Source organism: Psammomys obesus, unplaced genomic scaffold, assembly GCF_907164565.1.
Source record: "Psammomys obesus unplaced genomic scaffold, mPsaObe1.curated_primary_1811, whole genome shotgun sequence".
NCBI lineage: Eukaryota > Metazoa > Chordata > Mammalia > Rodentia > Muridae > Psammomys > Psammomys obesus.
This window is the reverse complement of record NW_026592666.1, coordinates 12335816-12352745: the sequence shown is the minus strand read 5'-3', so window position 1 is coordinate 12352745 and position 16930 is coordinate 12335816. Positions and strand designations below refer to the sequence as shown.

Genomic DNA, 16930 nt, shown 5'->3' with positions numbered 1-16930 from the left:
CTCTCATTTGGCTCTTCTGGGTTCCCAGGATGCGACTGTGTCGTGTGTGGCCTCACTCGTCGTTTTCACTCGGCACGCTATTATTTTTAGACTCACTTCATGTTTATGTAAACATATTTGCACCTGTTTGCCTGCATGCAGCTACCCGACCTTCAAGGGTGTCAGGTCCCCTGCAGCTGGAGTGCAGGCGGCTGTTAGCTGCTCCGCTGCGGTCCTGGGAAGTGAACTTGGGGCCTCTGCAGGAACAGCAAGCCCACATAACCCCTGAGCCATCTTTTGAGCCCCTACACTTGGCCTTAGAAGTCCTCAGGCGTGTGGATGGGCATGAGTGAGCAGACGCCTCTCGAGCAGGGTATGCAGTCTTTGGCACCTGTCATTGTGTGGCGGGCCTTCCCCAGCTCTCTGGTCACTGCCACACTAACAGCCACGGTGGCTGCACCACTTTCTAATCTCACCAGAACAAATAAATGTCCTCCTCTCCCCACATCCATGCCAGCTTTCGTCATCATTTGGGTTTGGGGTGGTGGTGGTAATGGTGGTTTTCTATGTTCACATGGTTGGCTGCTGGCTTCCTGGTGTCTTGCTTGTTCTGACTGGGGTAAGATTAAAAATAAAAAATTCAAAGTAGTTTTAATTTCCATTTCCCTGGTCACATTTGTATTTTCTCTTTTGAGAATTCTATTTAGTTTCATGCCTCATTTTAATTGTGTTTCCTTGATGCTTAGCTTTTTGAGTTCTCTATATATTCTACATACTAAGCCTCTGCCACACGTGTACCAAGTAAAGACTCTTTCCTATTCTGTAGGCAGCCTCTTTACTCCGATGGCCTTGTTCTTTGTTGAAAGAACCTGGAAATCTAAGGAAACAGGGACATAACTCAACATATACAGCCACATACAGCTGGCCTGTGCCTAATGTCTTGCTAAACAGAGAAAAGCTCAAAGGATTCACAGTAAAACGGGAAACAAGACCTAGGTGTCCACTTTCTTTCCTCCTAGTCAATATCATACTGCAAAGCTTAGCAAGACCAAATATATATATATATATGGAATTAAAATGGAAAAGGAAGAAATCAAAGTATCTTTATTTGCAAATGACATGATTTTATATTTGAAAGACCCTAAAGAACTTTACAAGAAATCTCCAGTAGCTGGTAAACACAATCAGCAAAGAAGCAGGATACAGAGCAAACACACAAAAATGATCAGCCTTCCTGACCACACAGAGAAAGACACTGGGAAATAGTATCATGCACAATAGCCCAAGGTATCGTCTCGGAAAAGAGCTAGGAAGTGAAAGATGCATACAGTGAAAACCTTAGGATGTTCAAAAAGGAAATCAAAGAAGATGCCAGAAGATAGAAAGACCTCCCATGCCCATGGATTAATACTCTGAAGATGGCTGCTCTGACCAAATTCTACCACAATTCTTCAGATGTTGAAGAAAACCTCATATAGAAATACAAAAGTCCAGGGACACCCAAACGAGCTGCCTCCATCCATCCCTGCACCACAGACAGCTTCCGGCCCTGAGTCCAGCGATGTCTTCACAGCCAGGTCCACCTCGAATGATTCTGGTGCACCCGCCCGGCCCTCTGATACTTCCATCTATGTGGCACACTTCTCTCTATCCTTTTATAGTCAACCGCCTTGAACACTTGAATTTAAAGTACATCTTTCAAAAGCAGCATGAACTCAGGCCTTGCTGTCCATTCACTAGGACTGTTTTTAGAACAGAGCATTCATTGGATTCATACAAGATTGTTCTCGCTGATTGGACATGGGCCTGGCAATTCTCCAGTTGGCTTCTTCTCTTTTCTTTCTTTTTTGTCCTATTCCTTTTATTTTTAAACCACTCTTTCTAGTATTAAGTTTCCTTATCACACACTTAATTTTTCCAGCCGGCGTCTTAGTTTTACTTCTTTGCCTTCTTCTCCCCTTCCTCGGATTAAGACGTGCATCTTTAACAGGTTTCTTCCTGTGGCGTGGAAGTCGCCAGCCCACATTACATGCTCGTGCGTGTCTGGCACTAACACACCAGCACAGTCACAACACTTACAAGCTAATCACGGCGGTGAGGCGAGCAGGCAAGAACGCACTGCAGCCCTGTCCTGGGCCCTGCTACAGACCCGAGTCGCCGTGTGGAGTATCTGCTGTCAGCAGAGCATTTCTTCCACGGTGCAGCGCGTGCTTCCAGTGATTTGCCAATATTCTTTAGCTGGGAGTGGGTTCACTTTGCCTCAGTTTATTTTAAGCCACTCTCCCTAAGGTATGACGCACACAGATTAGAAATTATCCCTTCTGTTGTGCAGCCCCGAGTTTGAAAGACGAAAACACCCTACATCTGCTGCCAAAATCAACCCGCAGAGCATTCCTGTCCAGAGCCGGAAATCTCTGCCGTCATCCTGGGCACACCTGTGAGGACGTCACAGGGTGCCAGTGCATGCAGCCATTGGGGGCTTGAGCCTCTCGCTGGGCTGGACTGTCTGAGGCTTGACCTTGTCCAAGTATTGTAGACCTCTGTGGCAGTGTCGTGTTTTCAAGATAATTATTCTATGGTGTAAGTTAAAGATTCTGTGTGTGTGTGTGTCAGTGTGTCCGTGTGTGTGTGTGTGTGTGTGTGTGTGTGTGTTTGTGTCCATGTGTGTGTGTCCCCATGTGTATGCGTGTCTGTGTGGGTGTGGGTGTGTCCGTGTGGATGTGTATCCATGTGTGTGTGTCCATGTGTGTCTATGTGTGTGTGTGTTATGTACATAAATGGAGTCACCCTTCCTGCATGCAACACACACACATCGCTCTGCTGTTGGTTCAGCTCCCATGCACAGCCTGAGAATTCTCTGTAGTGAGAATCACGCTGACAGTGTGGCACGATGGAACCTAAGTCCCACCGCAGCCGCTGCTCGGTGCAGCCAGATCCACGGGGGCCATGTGGAGTTTCCTTATATATTAGTGTGCAAGGGGGTTTTAAGCTTGTTTTTAAATCCCTAGAAAACAGAACTACTTAAAAACACAATCTCCTGGAATGTTTTCCTGCTAAAGCACTCAGAATATTTCAGCAGCTCTAATTAATAGAGCTGAGTCTTTGCTGTTCTCAGAACGAACACATCACGGAAGGTAAAAGAGGGACGTGATTTGTTTCTGGTGGAGGAAACAGCAAGATCAAGTAGAATTCTCCAGCCCTGTAAAGCACCGATGTGCAGCAAACATGCCTTCAAATCCAGTTACATGGCCTGACTGTGAAGGTGGTGTCTGCAGGGAAAACACACATCGGAAGAGAAATAAAAACACCAAATGATAATTTTATGGTTTCTCTCAGAGATGGAGAGCGTATACCTGAGCACTAACCACAGGAGGCTGGAGTCTGAGGGCTTCCGACAGACCCAAAGGTCTCTGTCTCTGTCCTGGGTCCTGAACCATTGCGAACCAGCGATCTGTAATTCCCTTAAACGATGTCAACCAGAGGTAGCGCCCTCCCCTCCAGCCATTTCTAGAACACTTTCTCTGGCTTGTGTGCTAAGGTCCAAAGACTGGAGCTGCTTTGCTTCTTGGATTTCTTCAAGTAAATATTCTCTAAGATCATACCAATTACTGAACTCTGCTTCCCTTATTGTATCAGCTAACGCCTATGGCTCAAATGCCCTTTAGTGTCTTAACTCTGTCTGAGAGTGTTCTCAGAATGAAGCAAGGACTGAGGACGGAGAGATGAAGCACTTCCATTTGTTATCAAGCCAGGCATTGCTCTAGACGCTGCTGTGAAGGGAGTTTTCAGCCATAATTTGGGTTTCTAAGTCAGTTGACCATCAAATAAATAAAGGACCTGGGTGGACCTGACCTAGTAACAGAAGCCTGCTATAAGCGGGGAGTGTCAAAGAAGCGAAGCATGCAGAGGTTCAGTGTGCCACCCGGTTGGTGGGAATCCATAGGATGATGGATGCAAATGAGCCTTCAGAAAACACCCTCCATCGTAGGAGCAGGGGAACCTCAGTTACACAGGGCAGGCAACCGAATTCTACCCACAATGAAATCCAACTTCACAGATGAGAAGGCGCTGTCTGGCGCGGGGATGTTAGCACAGATCTCCTGCTCAGCTATGAACTGCTGCAGTTCCAATCCCTTAGCTCTGCACTAAACAAATGGGCGTTTCTAAAAAGCTGTTGTGTTTGCTGTAACTTTGTTATAATAAGTATTAATGCAAATACTATTATCCCAAATGACCATGGAGAATTTGACCTCAGATGGGACTTTTATTACCCCCTCCAAAGCTCAGAAAACATCACAACATCTGTGCCCTTTGACCTGTGCATGCATCAGATCCCTTAGAGCCAGGGCCCAGCTGGTTGTGAGCACCTGTTGTGGGCCCTGCGTCCTTCTACTGTGGCATTTTATTTTAATATCAGTCTTGATAACCCTTCAGAATTAGCAACAAGTTTACCTGGACTTGCAAGGGGAAGAAGGTGAGACTAGATCTAAAGCTCAGAGACTCAGAATTCAGCCCACACACTTCCTAGACTCCTTGGAATCACACAGCCATCAGTTCCGGGTCATCCATGACCAGCAGAGGTTGTTTTTAGTGACACTTGTTGGTACAGCACCAACCATGACTGCAGGACAGCATCCTGGGTAATCTAACATCCCGGATAACCTCCCATTCTCACCTGTAGATCTCAAAATTCCAGAACATATAGAATATAGCACTCTGAAATGAGGATGGAACTAGCTGAAAGAGCCCACAAGCAGGACGCCACTCACTGCCTCAGCCTAGAATAACTCTCTCTGCTGTCTCACACCTCGGACAAGGTGTTCAGTCTCTCAGCGGAATAGGCCACACAGAAACGAGATTGCCTCTGCACTGGGCAGGTGTCCAGCTCAGCCCAGCTGTGCACACCTGCTTTTCCTCACTGTCTAACAGCAAGGAACAGATCCACGTTGGATCACTGCTCTGTGGGCACCAGTCTAGCTTCCTGTGTGCAGGTCTGTAGAAATGGATAGCACATACATGACAGGACATGCCTGAACTCCCTCCAAAGCAGGGCTGCTTTACCTAGACACTAGTAGGTCACTCCAGTCAGTATTCTGTGAGACATAGAAGGGCCGTGTGGACTGACACCATCTTTACCTGACTCACCCACATGGAGTAACCCACCTGGTGGAGGCCATTTTGGTCCAAGGCAGGGCAACTCAGACGGCCATTTTAGCTTCAGAGTTCTATATGTTGTCAGCCAAGGTAAAGGCCTGGTCCTCCTTCATTTGCCCTCCCCTCCAGAGTTCTCTCTCTCTCTCTCTCTCTCTCTCTCTCTCTCTCTCTGTGTGTGTGTGTGTGTGTGTGTGTGTACTCCCTTAGGAATACCTTTAATGAAGGTTCAGTGTGCTACGTTCATGCCTGAGTGTGTCCTCTGAAAAGCCTCATGTGCAATGCAGGAAACTCCTGCCCGGGGCCGTGACTTGGCATGTGGTTGGGTAGCAGGGAGCTGCCTGCCCCAGCATCTGCATCTTGCTGATTGGGGATTTAGAAGCTGACTTTATGGCAGGAGTCAGAGCAGGCAGGAGAGCACACGCCAGAGGACCTGGAAGCTTTAAGATCCCAGGCCTACGCCTCTACTGAGCGCGAACAAGGCCCTCTGTGGCTGGGTGACCTGTGGGAAGTCTCACAGCGAGTCATGACGGTGTGGAGAGGAGGCTGTGATGCCATCCCCTCCAACTCAGCCTTGCTGTTAGGAAAAATACACAAAGAACTGGAGCATCTTATCAATGATTAACCAAGGGAAGAGCAGCGCACAAATTCAATTTGCTTAACTTGTCCTTGAATCCTTATTCCCTGAAAATGCTGTGTTAATTGGAATGAGTTTTCCTGAGAGGTGTGTGAAGACTAACAGGCTTCCCTCACGCCGTTGCTCACCCACCGCTCATCTGCTGGTGGTCTTTCAAAATGTATTTGAAGCTATTACGATTTTTAAAATTATACTTTAATGAATTCTTGGGGGAAGAATGTGATTAAAAAGGATGTATACCTGCTGAAGAGTGAGCTAATAACACATCATTAGAAGAAAGAAGTGATCAGAGGAGTCTCTGGATTATACTCATTTATCAAGTCATGAAATTAAACTAAAAAAATTGCATGTCAAAATACTTATAAATGATTTTAATTTAACATTAGCTAAAACCATGAGTATTGTTCCAAAGCAAGGAAGCAATGAGGGGAATGAAAACATGCCAAGGAAATGAGGCATCATAACTGGGTAGTTGGCGACGGAAGTGCTAAAGGTGTGCACTACCTAGAGGGTAGCAAAAGACTGGACATACGTCCTGAGACTGCCTCTCCAGCACACAGACAGTGCTGGACAAGAAGCCCAACTATTCCCTAAGAAGCCATGACGGAATCATCCAGTTCTGCGGAAGGACAGTGTAGACAAGGGTAGCGTCTATATTTTTATTTGACGTGTTTGGTGTTTGCCTGTACATCTGTCTGTGCCCCACGTGTGTGCCTGTGTGCCTGGTGTATGATAAAGCCAAGAGGGGTTGGGTCCCCTGGGGCCAGAGGTATAGGCAGTAGTTATGTTCTGCTGTGTGGGTGCTAGGACTCAAACCCGGGTCCTCTGGAAGAGCACTCAGTACCCTCAACCACGGAGCCACCTCTCTGGGATATAGTGAAAACTCTTCAGTGGCTGAAAATCAAACTCTAAAGCTCCTGTCACCTCTGACTATTAGGATTTGAGTTTGGGAGCTGCCTTTTCTTGTAGGGGAGTTGGTTGGAAACAGAAGAGCTGGGTTTCCATGGGAACTCAAGGTTTTAAATCAATAAGGAGCCCTGATCAAGCAGCCAGAAAACCCGTGCGATCGGTTCCGAGCACGGCTGGTCTGCATAGGCACCAGGAAGATAGACTGAGCTGTAAATTGGCCCAGTCAATGGTGAAGAAAAGGATAGCCCCAAACAAATGACGCCCCGTGGAGGGCATTGGTTCTGTCAATTTGACTGGCTAATAGGCCTCCATTAAGGTTTGATATATGGAGGAATCTGTATACTTCATCAATCTGTATACTTAATCAGTCCCAAAGCCACGGCCAGTGTCGGCTGCAGAGCCCAGACCTGCCCGGGAGCTCCTCCTAGCCCCTCTCCTGCAGCTGACGCAGGAGCAGCTCTGTGACACTGTAGACACATCAGGTGTGTTTCCCTAGTGTAGGGCGGGGGCAGCCCCTGAGCCCAGCGGCCTGAGCCCCTGCCATTGGTGGTGATTCCTCACTGCACGAAGGCAGACCACAGAGCTGCAGAGAATGCATGAATTCACACGGCCTCACACCAAGCATGGGCGGCCTGTCTCTTTCCAGACATGCTTCTACAGTATTGGTGAAGCTCAGTAGCCCACACCGCCCTAACCACTGTTTCCTACTGGGGGAGGGGGGTGCTGAGATAGCTGGGTCGCTGCCGTCTCTTCACTTTCTAGATTCATCTATTGTCCTGTGAGAAAGCCGCTTTGAAATCCTCCTGACAGAGGTCTATGTAGCAGCCGCACCCACAGAAGAGCCACGCTTTGTGGATTAAATAAAATGTTCTTTACACAGTAGTGCCTACTGCGGATCTAATGTCCCCAGGCTATTTGCATCAAAACCACGCTGTGTCCTGACCCCTGACCCCCTGGGGCTTTGCCAGGTTCTCGGTTTGTCTCCACTCCTGACACAGTTGCCCAGCCCAGCAGACCTCACGTAGCACAAGCACCACAAGTTGTGCATAGCGACAAGCCCGAATGCCACACCTAACCGGAGCCTGAGCAGCGGGGATTACAAGCCCTCGGGGAATGACTGACAAGCTCAGACTCCCAGGGGGTAAGATGGGTTAGCCGTTGGTGCAAAGAGAGGCAGAGGCCTCTTCCTTAGCAAAGCCTTCTCAGAAAGCACACCGCGCCGCGTTCCTGGGGGCTGGGCTTCTGCGCCACGGAAAAGCATGAGTTGGGGCTTAAGAAATGACTGGGTTCTTAAGGATGTGCACTGTCTTTCAGAGGACCTGGGTTCTAGTCCCAGCATCCACATTAGGCGGCTCACAACCCTCTATAACTCATTCTCCTGGTGATCTGATGCCTTCTTCTCTCCTCTGTGTGGGGACACACACACACACACACTTTTTAAATATATTTTAAAGGTAGGAACTTAGAATAAAATATCATCCCTTGCTAAGATCAGGTCTTGATGAATCCCGTCATCAGAAAGGGTCCCCTCTTGAACTGTGTGCTTTGTGAAATGGAAAGCCTCTCTTCTTAGGACAATAAATAAACAGAATGCCCTGTCCTTATTAAATGGCCCGCTGCAAAATCATCGCTTTCAGTCTCCTTGTGGAACTCTTTCTCCTTAAAGATGCATGAACAGAGGTCTGTAGTCGGGTGGAAGACAGATGTCAGAGGCTTTGGAAATGAGCTGCTGGCAGTGACTGTGAGAGACAGCGGGGTTGTCACCGGGTCACTGTGGGTGCCCTCTGGGATACCACACAAGGCAGGTGTGTGTCCCGGGCGATCGGGGTTAGGCTGGGGAAGCCCTCATCCTTTCTCTGGAACAGCTCGGAAAAGGATGACCAAAGCAGGGTGCAGGCGGCAGCTGGGTGCCGGGAGCTGTGGAGAGGGCAGACAGAACAGAGCCGGGACCTGATCAGATCAGCGTAAGCGGAGCCCTGGGGTTCTGGCTGGCTGGCCGCGCCCCCTCCGCACTGTGCTGACCACGTGAGCTGGGGGGGGGGGGGTTACAGCCCAGTGGGAGGTAACTTAGAACACACACACACACACACACACACACACACACACACACACACACACACACACTTCACATCTCCTGGAAGCCTCCAGAGAAGCTGCAACAAGCAGTCACAAACTGATGGCGGAGTTGGGGACTTATTGGTGACTTAGACGGATGGGGTCCCCGGGGATCTAAGCCCCAGAGGCTCCCCCAGCACGAGGCACCCCCGTTTGCCGTTGCACCGCAGGTCAAACAGAGAGCGAGGCCGGGCTGGGGAGGGTGGCCGGGTGGGAGCCCCGCTCTGTGCCCCCGCCGGTGGCCCCCGAGCCTGGCCCCGCTGCGCCGCCTCTGCTCTCCAGCGCGCGGCGCTGCTGTTCTCCGGAGCCGCGTCGCTTCGTGCGCGGACAGCGCGGCTCGGCCGCCGGGCCGGAGCCCAGAGCATCCACCGAATCCGCGGCTCTCGTGACGTCTCCCGCTGGGTCTGGCCCTCGGCTCCTCCAGAAGGCTTTTGGCCCCGGCCACTCCAGGCTGCCCGCGGTCTCCTGGCAGCCGGCTCCGCTCCGCCCCTGCCCACGCGCGCTCCCCTGCCCCTCCGAGGCCCCAGCGCCCAGCCCTCCAGCCAGAGGGAGCCAGTCGCTAGACGGCAGCTCCCGGCTGGAGAGGTTGGGCGGGCGGAGGGTGGGGACCCGCGGGACCGGCGAGCCGGGCCGGGCCGGATCGAGCGCGAGCAGCAGAATGGAGTCTCCCGACAGCCTGCCGCGGCTGCTGTGGAATTAGACTCTCCGCTCCAGCTGCGCTCTCCTCTCCTTTCTGCGGCTTCTTCCCTCGCCACCCGCCGGGGAGTGAACGGCGAGAGCTCGCTCCGCTCCCGAGAGGCGATCGCGATGGAGTGAGCCACCCCGCCCGCCACACGGTAAGCGGCGCGCTGACTCGCTGGAAGGCGAGGCGCTGGCGCGGGTCCCGGCCAGATGTTCCGCGCCCTGGCCTCCCCAGCCTCCGGGCCCGGCTCGCGGGTCCCCCGCCCCACTGTGGCCGCATGCTTCCCCCGCTCCGCCGAGGCACGATGCCGGAGTCCACCGGAGGCAGGAGAAGCCAGTTACATAACCAAAGAAAATGTGTCTCGGGGGGGGGTTTCATTACAGCTTAAAAACTCGCCTGGGGGTGGCGGGAGGAGGGGTCCGCTGCCCTGGGCGCTGCAGACCGGGCAGGTCCTGTGGACCTCATTTCGCACCTCCGGTGAAGAGCAGACGCTCGGGCGAGGTGGCAGGCAGGAGCCGCGGGTGCAGGCGGCAGAGTTAGAAGAGCCCATTGTCTCGGTGGCGGCTGTAGCCTTGTTCTGTTTGGGCATAAAGAGGAGAGGATGCGAAGGCGGAAAAGTGAGCGGAAGGGAGGAGGAAGCCAGGGAGGACTCCGCGTCTTCATCAGCAACCCCGCGATGTGGCGTGCTGGCTGAAGGCACGGACTGAGATGTCCCCACAAGTAAACTAAGCGAAAGGACGGGCGCCTCGGGTCAAACGAAGTGTCCGTGCCATTCAGGGACTGGGTGACCCTGACTTAGCCTCCCTCCTGGGGCTGTCTTCCTCAGGACGTTGCGCTTGGGTTAGATTCTAGCCGAAGTGGCATTCACGGTCCCCAAGCCTAACGAAGCCCTGGCGGATCCACAGGTATAGACGGGGCTCGCTGTGGAGAGCCGTAGGGGGGCTGACCACAGAATAACAGGAATTTCCAAAGAACCCCTTCTGAGAGAGAGAGAGAGAGAGAGAGAGAGAGAGCAGAAATGCCCCTGTGCCGGGGAGCTGGCGATTTATTACATTTTTAATGAGCCCCCAGCTGCTTTACCCAAAGTCTCCGGGGTCCTGGGGAGCTCACTGGCAGCCACGTTAGCCACTTCCCTGCGAGCACTGTGCCCCGGCTACCTTTCTCTTCTGCTGAAAGATGGAGTAGGGCAATGTCCGGGAAAGTGGGCTTGCTACAGCCAGGGCTCAGCTAACTAAGCTTCGCCCATTTTGCCTGGAGAAGGAAGGAGCTGAGTCTCCATGGCGACCCAGGTGGGAGGGGACACAGCAGCTCCAGTGACAGGGAAAAAAACGGTGGACAAAACTTTCTTGGCTCCAAGCAAAGATATGCCCACCGTGTGCCCCGAGGGGGTCCCAGGGCAGCAACTGGGCCAAGCTCCTAGCGGTGATCCTCCCCCCCCCCCCCAGGGCACTTAGACGCGGCCACGCTCTCTTCTGAGCAGATTCCGGGTTCAGCACCAAGGCCAGGGCAGTACGGAGGGCCTGACTGTCCCAGCCAGCAAGCTCTAGAGCTTGTGGTCTTGAGAAGGCAGCGCGCTCTGTAAAATTCCCTGCTCAGGCGGACAGGGCGTAGGATTATCCACGGGATGATGTGGAGTTAGCAAGCCAACCGTTCCCTGACGGTGCCTCAGAGAGACTGTTCAAAACAAACACTGAAACTGCAAGTGGATAAAGCTGACCAAGAACCAAGAAAAATCCCTCCTCGGTGGAGGGAAACACACACATGCACACGCACACACACACACACACACACACACAGGGAGAAAGAGAGAGAGACCCTGACCCCCCCCCCAAAAAAAAAGTTGAATTTGAACCAAGAGTCTGACTCAGAAAACACCAGTGGTTTGGGTCCCTCTCACACTCTCACATTCTCACACTCTCCTTTTGGACATAGATGTTGGAAAGGTGCCAAGATGGCATCCTGGCCAGTAAACCAGCCAACCAACTCCTGCCTAGGGTCCTGGGGTCTAAGAGGGTGGAGAGACACTTGAACCTCTGTGCAGCCATGAGGACTCCCGGGTTAGCGAGGTGGAGCCGAGAGTGAGCTCTTGTGCACAGTGCATGAATGAGGCACCAGGCTTCCACAGACCAGCACGGTGGAAGGAGCCGGTCCTAGCGATATAAACAGGGAGGGCCTGGGTGGGCGCCTCTTGTTACTCGGTTCATCTGGCCAGTGGCTCAGGTGAGTACTCAACCCTCCTGGATGGCCTCTGCTTGGCCTTTTCCTTCAGCAGCCATAGCCCCCACTGATTATGACTGATGAAAACAGTAGTGCAGGCCAAGTGACAAAGCCTTGAACGGCGGCGTCCCCGTGCAGTGGGACGGTGTTGGTTGTGGCACTTTGCTGAGGTTTAGGGGGTAGAAATGGCAGCAGCACTCGTAAGGGAACCCTCCTCTTGAGGAGTCCCTCGTGTGAGACCCTGGGTTGGTGCCGACTTGGGATGCTTAGAGGTAAACGTGGCACAACTAGGCGTGCAGCCGGGCTTTCCAAGGCCAAGGGCGTGTTGATGTTCCCTGAGGAAAGTGGGTGCAGAGCGCTCCAGGTGTGGTTGGCATGCGAGCATAGCTGTCAGACCCTCTAACTTGCCCGTAGGCACACGGGAAGGTGGAGCTGTGTGTTCCGGACGTGGGCAAAGGGCTGAGGGATTACAGTGGTTTTTTTCTTTGAATTTCAGATCCTGATGGATATTGACAAGTTTATCCGTGTTTGAATTTATCCAGCTTGTTATCTGAACTAGAAGTGATGTGCAGAGTATTTTGGGACTTAAACAGGCTGTGCTCTGGCTTTGATCCATCTGCCGTTCCCAACAGAAGGAAAGCGGAGATTAGAGGCGAGCAGTAACGGAGGGTGTTAGATGAAGAGAGTGGCCTGAATGCGGTCTTAAGGTTCTCCCACAAGCCTGAAAAGGAAAGGCTGTGTATAAACCAAGAATGGGAACGGGCTCCATCTTTAGTTGCAGTGACTTCTGTGTAACAATCGATGGGTTTCTCGGCCAGCAGCCTGTAGTCATGGCAGATTCCATGCTCAGGTTGGGCACTCGTTTCCCAACCGTGGCTTGCTTACTTCCTGGTGGCTAATGACTGGACCCGGTGCCATTCCGTCCTTATGGAGTCCACAGCACACTCCAGACTAATTGCCAGATTGGCTAAGGAGAATGGCTTCATAAGACCCACCCCGGGAGCCAGTTCTGCTTTGCATTTTTCAAAGACTACACTGATGCCTCTCTTTCCTGCTCCCGAAATGTGAGCAAACAGTGTGTGTGTGTGAGAGAGAGAGAGAGAGAGAGAGAGAGAGACCCAGGCCTTCACTGCATCTGTAGGACTCGAATTGATGGTTTCCTCTGAGCTGTGCAAATGCTTTTGTTCTCTCCCCTGTTCCTCCGGTCCTCTTGCAAACCTTCACTACTTCACACAGTTGTTTCATATAGAAAACTAGCTCCAGATGAAACCGCAGGAAGGCTAGCTGGCAATTACAATGCGTGAATAAAGCCTTATCAAACCTTAGTGCCCTCTCCTGATGTTTCCAAACAGAAAATGAGTCTGCCCTCCAGGGCTTGGTGCTGACGGGAATCTGCATGAAGCAAAGTTCTGCCTAAAAGAGAACAGACAGAAACTCACCCCTGATGGAATAAGACAGAAGTGACACATGGGTTTGGGAGGAGAGCAGGCCATGGGAGAAGCACAGAGGAAGCTGGTTTTGCTTTCCTCCAGAGTGAGCCTTCTTTCCAAATCACATTTTCACAGTTTTTTATCAGAACTCATGATGAAATGAGTGTTCAAATGTACTTAATTCAGATTTATAACTTAATGAGATGATACCTATTATTTCCTTACTTTGTAATAATTATCATGTAAGTGCCAAAAGAGAGCTAACTCATCCTAGAATTTTACTCAATTATAAAAATTGTTCATATCAGGAAAGTAAAAATTGGTTGTTAAGCTGAAAAAGTTTCAAAATGCTTCCAACCCATTAAAAGCTGCCTTTTACTTGCAGTCTCCATTCACAGTGTTTGAAGTATTTGGGAATCTAGCAAAATAGCAAGCAGCCATTTAGGATAAAATGTGTTTTGAATAATGGCAAATAGGTTGTTGTAGCAATAGCTAGGATCCTTTTCGGAAGGGGTCCTTGTGAGCACAGTCAACACGCTGATGGAATTCAAGATTCATCCCGGCCCTCAAATATGCACCGACTTGATGTCCTCCAACAGCGTTAGCTAGCGACAAGGTTGGCTGTCTTTGATAGAGGACACCTACCTTTAAATGCATCCCAATCCATAGCCTTCCTCCAGCCACGCCCCAAACCAACTGTGTTCATTCTCTTATTAGTCAACAGTTACTCAGATAGCCCTTGGAGAAGGACTTGTCGGTGATGAACGTCGGAGCCACTGAGCGTTCAGGATTCAGACTTCAGTCAGGCCGTCTATCAACCCTCCCAACTGGGATACACAAAGTTCAATGCATTTTAACCAGACGGTGATTTGATCACACTTAGGCATGCCCATCCCAGCTCAGCTGAGAGCCTTTACCCCACCCCCTTACGCCTGTGTCTGCTGCTCAGCTTTGATCTGGGATCACGAGCTCATGATGCCTTAGTGAGCAAAGTTTAGCTAACTCTCCTCCACCCCGGAGTCCAGCCCTCAGCTACGGAGATATCACTTCTGGCATCAAATCTTAACAAAAGAACTGGCAAGTATGTGTGCGAGCGATACACCCACATCCCGCAGCTGTGTGTGAGACAGCCCGAGCAGTAAGGCCCTGTGCGGGAAACAGGTAAAGTCTCCTCAGAGGCACCTCCCTTCTCCCTGCACAACGTGAGGACTGGGTGGCCTGCTTGTTTGTTTACTTGTTTGCTTTTATTTCCTTCTTGTCATCCAGCAGGAATCCCTGTGTGGCATCATGCTTGACAGGCAGTTTGTTCCTTGGTTAAGAGTCGTGGCTCTGGAGTCCCATAAATGTATTCAGATGGAGGTTAAGTGTATTAGTCTCTTCTCTCTGGATTCAGTGGAGTCATAGCGGCCACACTGGCTGTAAAACAAAGGCTCATTACTCCCTTGAGCCTCCCTGGCTGGCCAATAGAGGCTCTGCCCCTATGTCTTCTTCATTCAGAGATCCAGGCTGAAGGATCAGCCAGGTCTGGAACGCTCTGTTCCTAGATAAGGGAAAGAAGAATGTCAGCTAAGCCACACAATTGCCAGTGGCTGATGGGACAGAAATGCACTTCTCTCCACTGTGAGATAACACAAGCCATTCAGCAAAGATGAAGTCACGGATTTCTTCTTCTTCCAGGGCACAAAGTCTGGTGGTGATACACACCTTTAATCCCAACACTCGGGAAGCAGAGGTGGGTAGATAGATCTCTATGAGTTCAAGACCAGCTTGGTCTATGTAAAGAGCGTCAGGCCAGGCAGGGCTGCATGTTGAGACCCAGCCTAAAGCAAGGTTTACAACGAAGAACAGCACAGCAGGTGGATAGCTAGGGGCAGCTCGGGAATCTGTGATGCTAGTCAGAGTCTCCTCCGTGGAAATATGACACAACTATGTCCACAGGGGTGCCAGGAAGACCGTCCTACCACGTACAGCCCAGGGCGACACCCAGCACAAAGGAAGCACTTTACAAGCAGCAGAAACTGTCGTGTCTTTGTCCTAGTGAGGCTGTGAATGCCGTTTTGCCATCACTGGCCTTATCCAAAGGCCTTCCGGGCTTTCAGCTTTCCCAGTCTGAATGCAAACATTTGTGTCAAGCCTTTGGGGACAGCATGCATTCGCACAAGTTCTGCTGGACTGTGTTCGATTTTACTCTCCGTAGTCTTGTTGTTAATTTCTCACTCTGCCTAATTTATAACGCAGATGTTATCCTTGGTTCGTGTTTAACAACAATGCACATGCAATATTCCATGCTGTGGTCTGAGGTATTCCCCAGGTGATTGGATTCAACCTCCCGGGAGAAAGGGGACCACCGTTGGGTAACTGCCACCAGCGAAAATCCTAGTTTAACAATTTAACAAGACCGAGGTTTTTCTCAGCAGCCTGGCTCTGCTGAGGCTCCCTGGGGCCTAGATGGATGAGCACTGTTACTTTAAACACAAATTCCGTGTTCTTCTGAGTGTTAACACCTGCCCGCAAAAAAAGAGTAAGAAAAGGCCACCCTCTCCGAATGTCTTTTTAAGGCCATACCTAATTGCAAAAGACCTAAAAATGAGAGCTTAACTCTGCCCAGGACAAAAAAAAAATTTCTAGAGGCCACACACTGGAGAGCTCAGCATATATGTTTTGTTATATGTGTGGCACCAAAGACATACCCTGATGCGGGTCAGGAATAAGAAAGGGGAAGCCAAGCAGAAGAGCTACTCAACGGCAAAAAAGGTTCTCAGGGGATAGAATTTGGTGGTGCCCTGAAGCCAAGCTTGGGTGATTATCATTTGAAATACACCAGTTGAGATCTTTTGACTCCTGGAGTGGGTGTCAATGGTACCTAACAAAAGAGATGCAAATTGGTATGGTTTGACTTGTGCTTGCTGAGCTGCTGGGGTGGCTTTCTAACCCTGACACCCACACCCACAGCCCTCTGAGCACGCTGGAGAGCTGGAGGCCGTCTCCCAGCACTGGGCGCTCACTGTTGACTGGCAATTTGCATTTTGTTTGCTATCACATAACTGCCTGTAGGTTAGACCCTCGCAGAGGGCTTGGGTCCAGCCTCCAACAGCAGCCTGCGCGCACTCTCCTGCAAACAAGCTACTCACTCTGCAAGTGGCATTTCAGAGCCTCTGTCTGCCTCTTGGGGAGTGGGTTGCATTGCCCTTGGGAAATGAGATTTTCACCTTCCCATCAGAGGCGAGGGGCAGGGCTAGGGCTGAGTGATGTCACAGAAGGAAGAAGATGAACAGGAATTGCCGAAAGAGCAGAGGGGGCGGCTGTACCATGCCCAGCTCTCTCACCTCCCCTCTGCTCCCCAAACTCAGGTGTCCGAGCCTCAGACAAGGGATGGGGATCGGCCTGCCTGCACTTACAGCTCTCCAAAGGCAGAGACAGAAGACCCTGAGCAAGCCGGCTAACAGACCAGGGCTCTGGGCTCAATGAGAGGCCCTAATACACCGAAAAAGATAACGAGCAATCTAGAAAGACTCGAGATGTCACCCTCAGGCACACACATGCCGCCCCACAAACACTTGAACAATCATGCAAACACACATACACATGCACCCACATGCCACACATGAAGGATCGAAAACCACAGCATGCAGAACCCATCCTGACACAGTAAATACCACCGCTACATACCTTCCATGGAGGACTTAACTGAGCTGAAGAACTCTTGACCACTCTAAATACCATACCGTTCCAACTAAATAACATCTCATAGTCAATTTATGCTTGTGTGTGTGTGTGTGTGTGTGTGTGTGTGTGTGTGTGTGTGTGTGT

The 16930-nt window shown here is 50.9% G+C and overlaps 1 protein-coding gene across 2 annotated transcripts in view; it reads left to right on the top strand.

Moving 5' to 3' along the window:
* Positions 1-9164: 9164 nt before the first annotated feature.
* Positions 9165-16930, top strand: part of Kcnj6 (potassium inwardly rectifying channel subfamily J member 6) — a 224706-nt gene continuing 216940 nt past the window's right edge. For both annotated transcript variants that reach the window (XM_055614870.1, XM_055614869.1), the window contains exon 1: positions 9165-9627. The gene's annotated coding sequence lies outside the window, so the exon portion shown is untranslated. The remainder of the gene's footprint in view (positions 9628-16930) is intronic.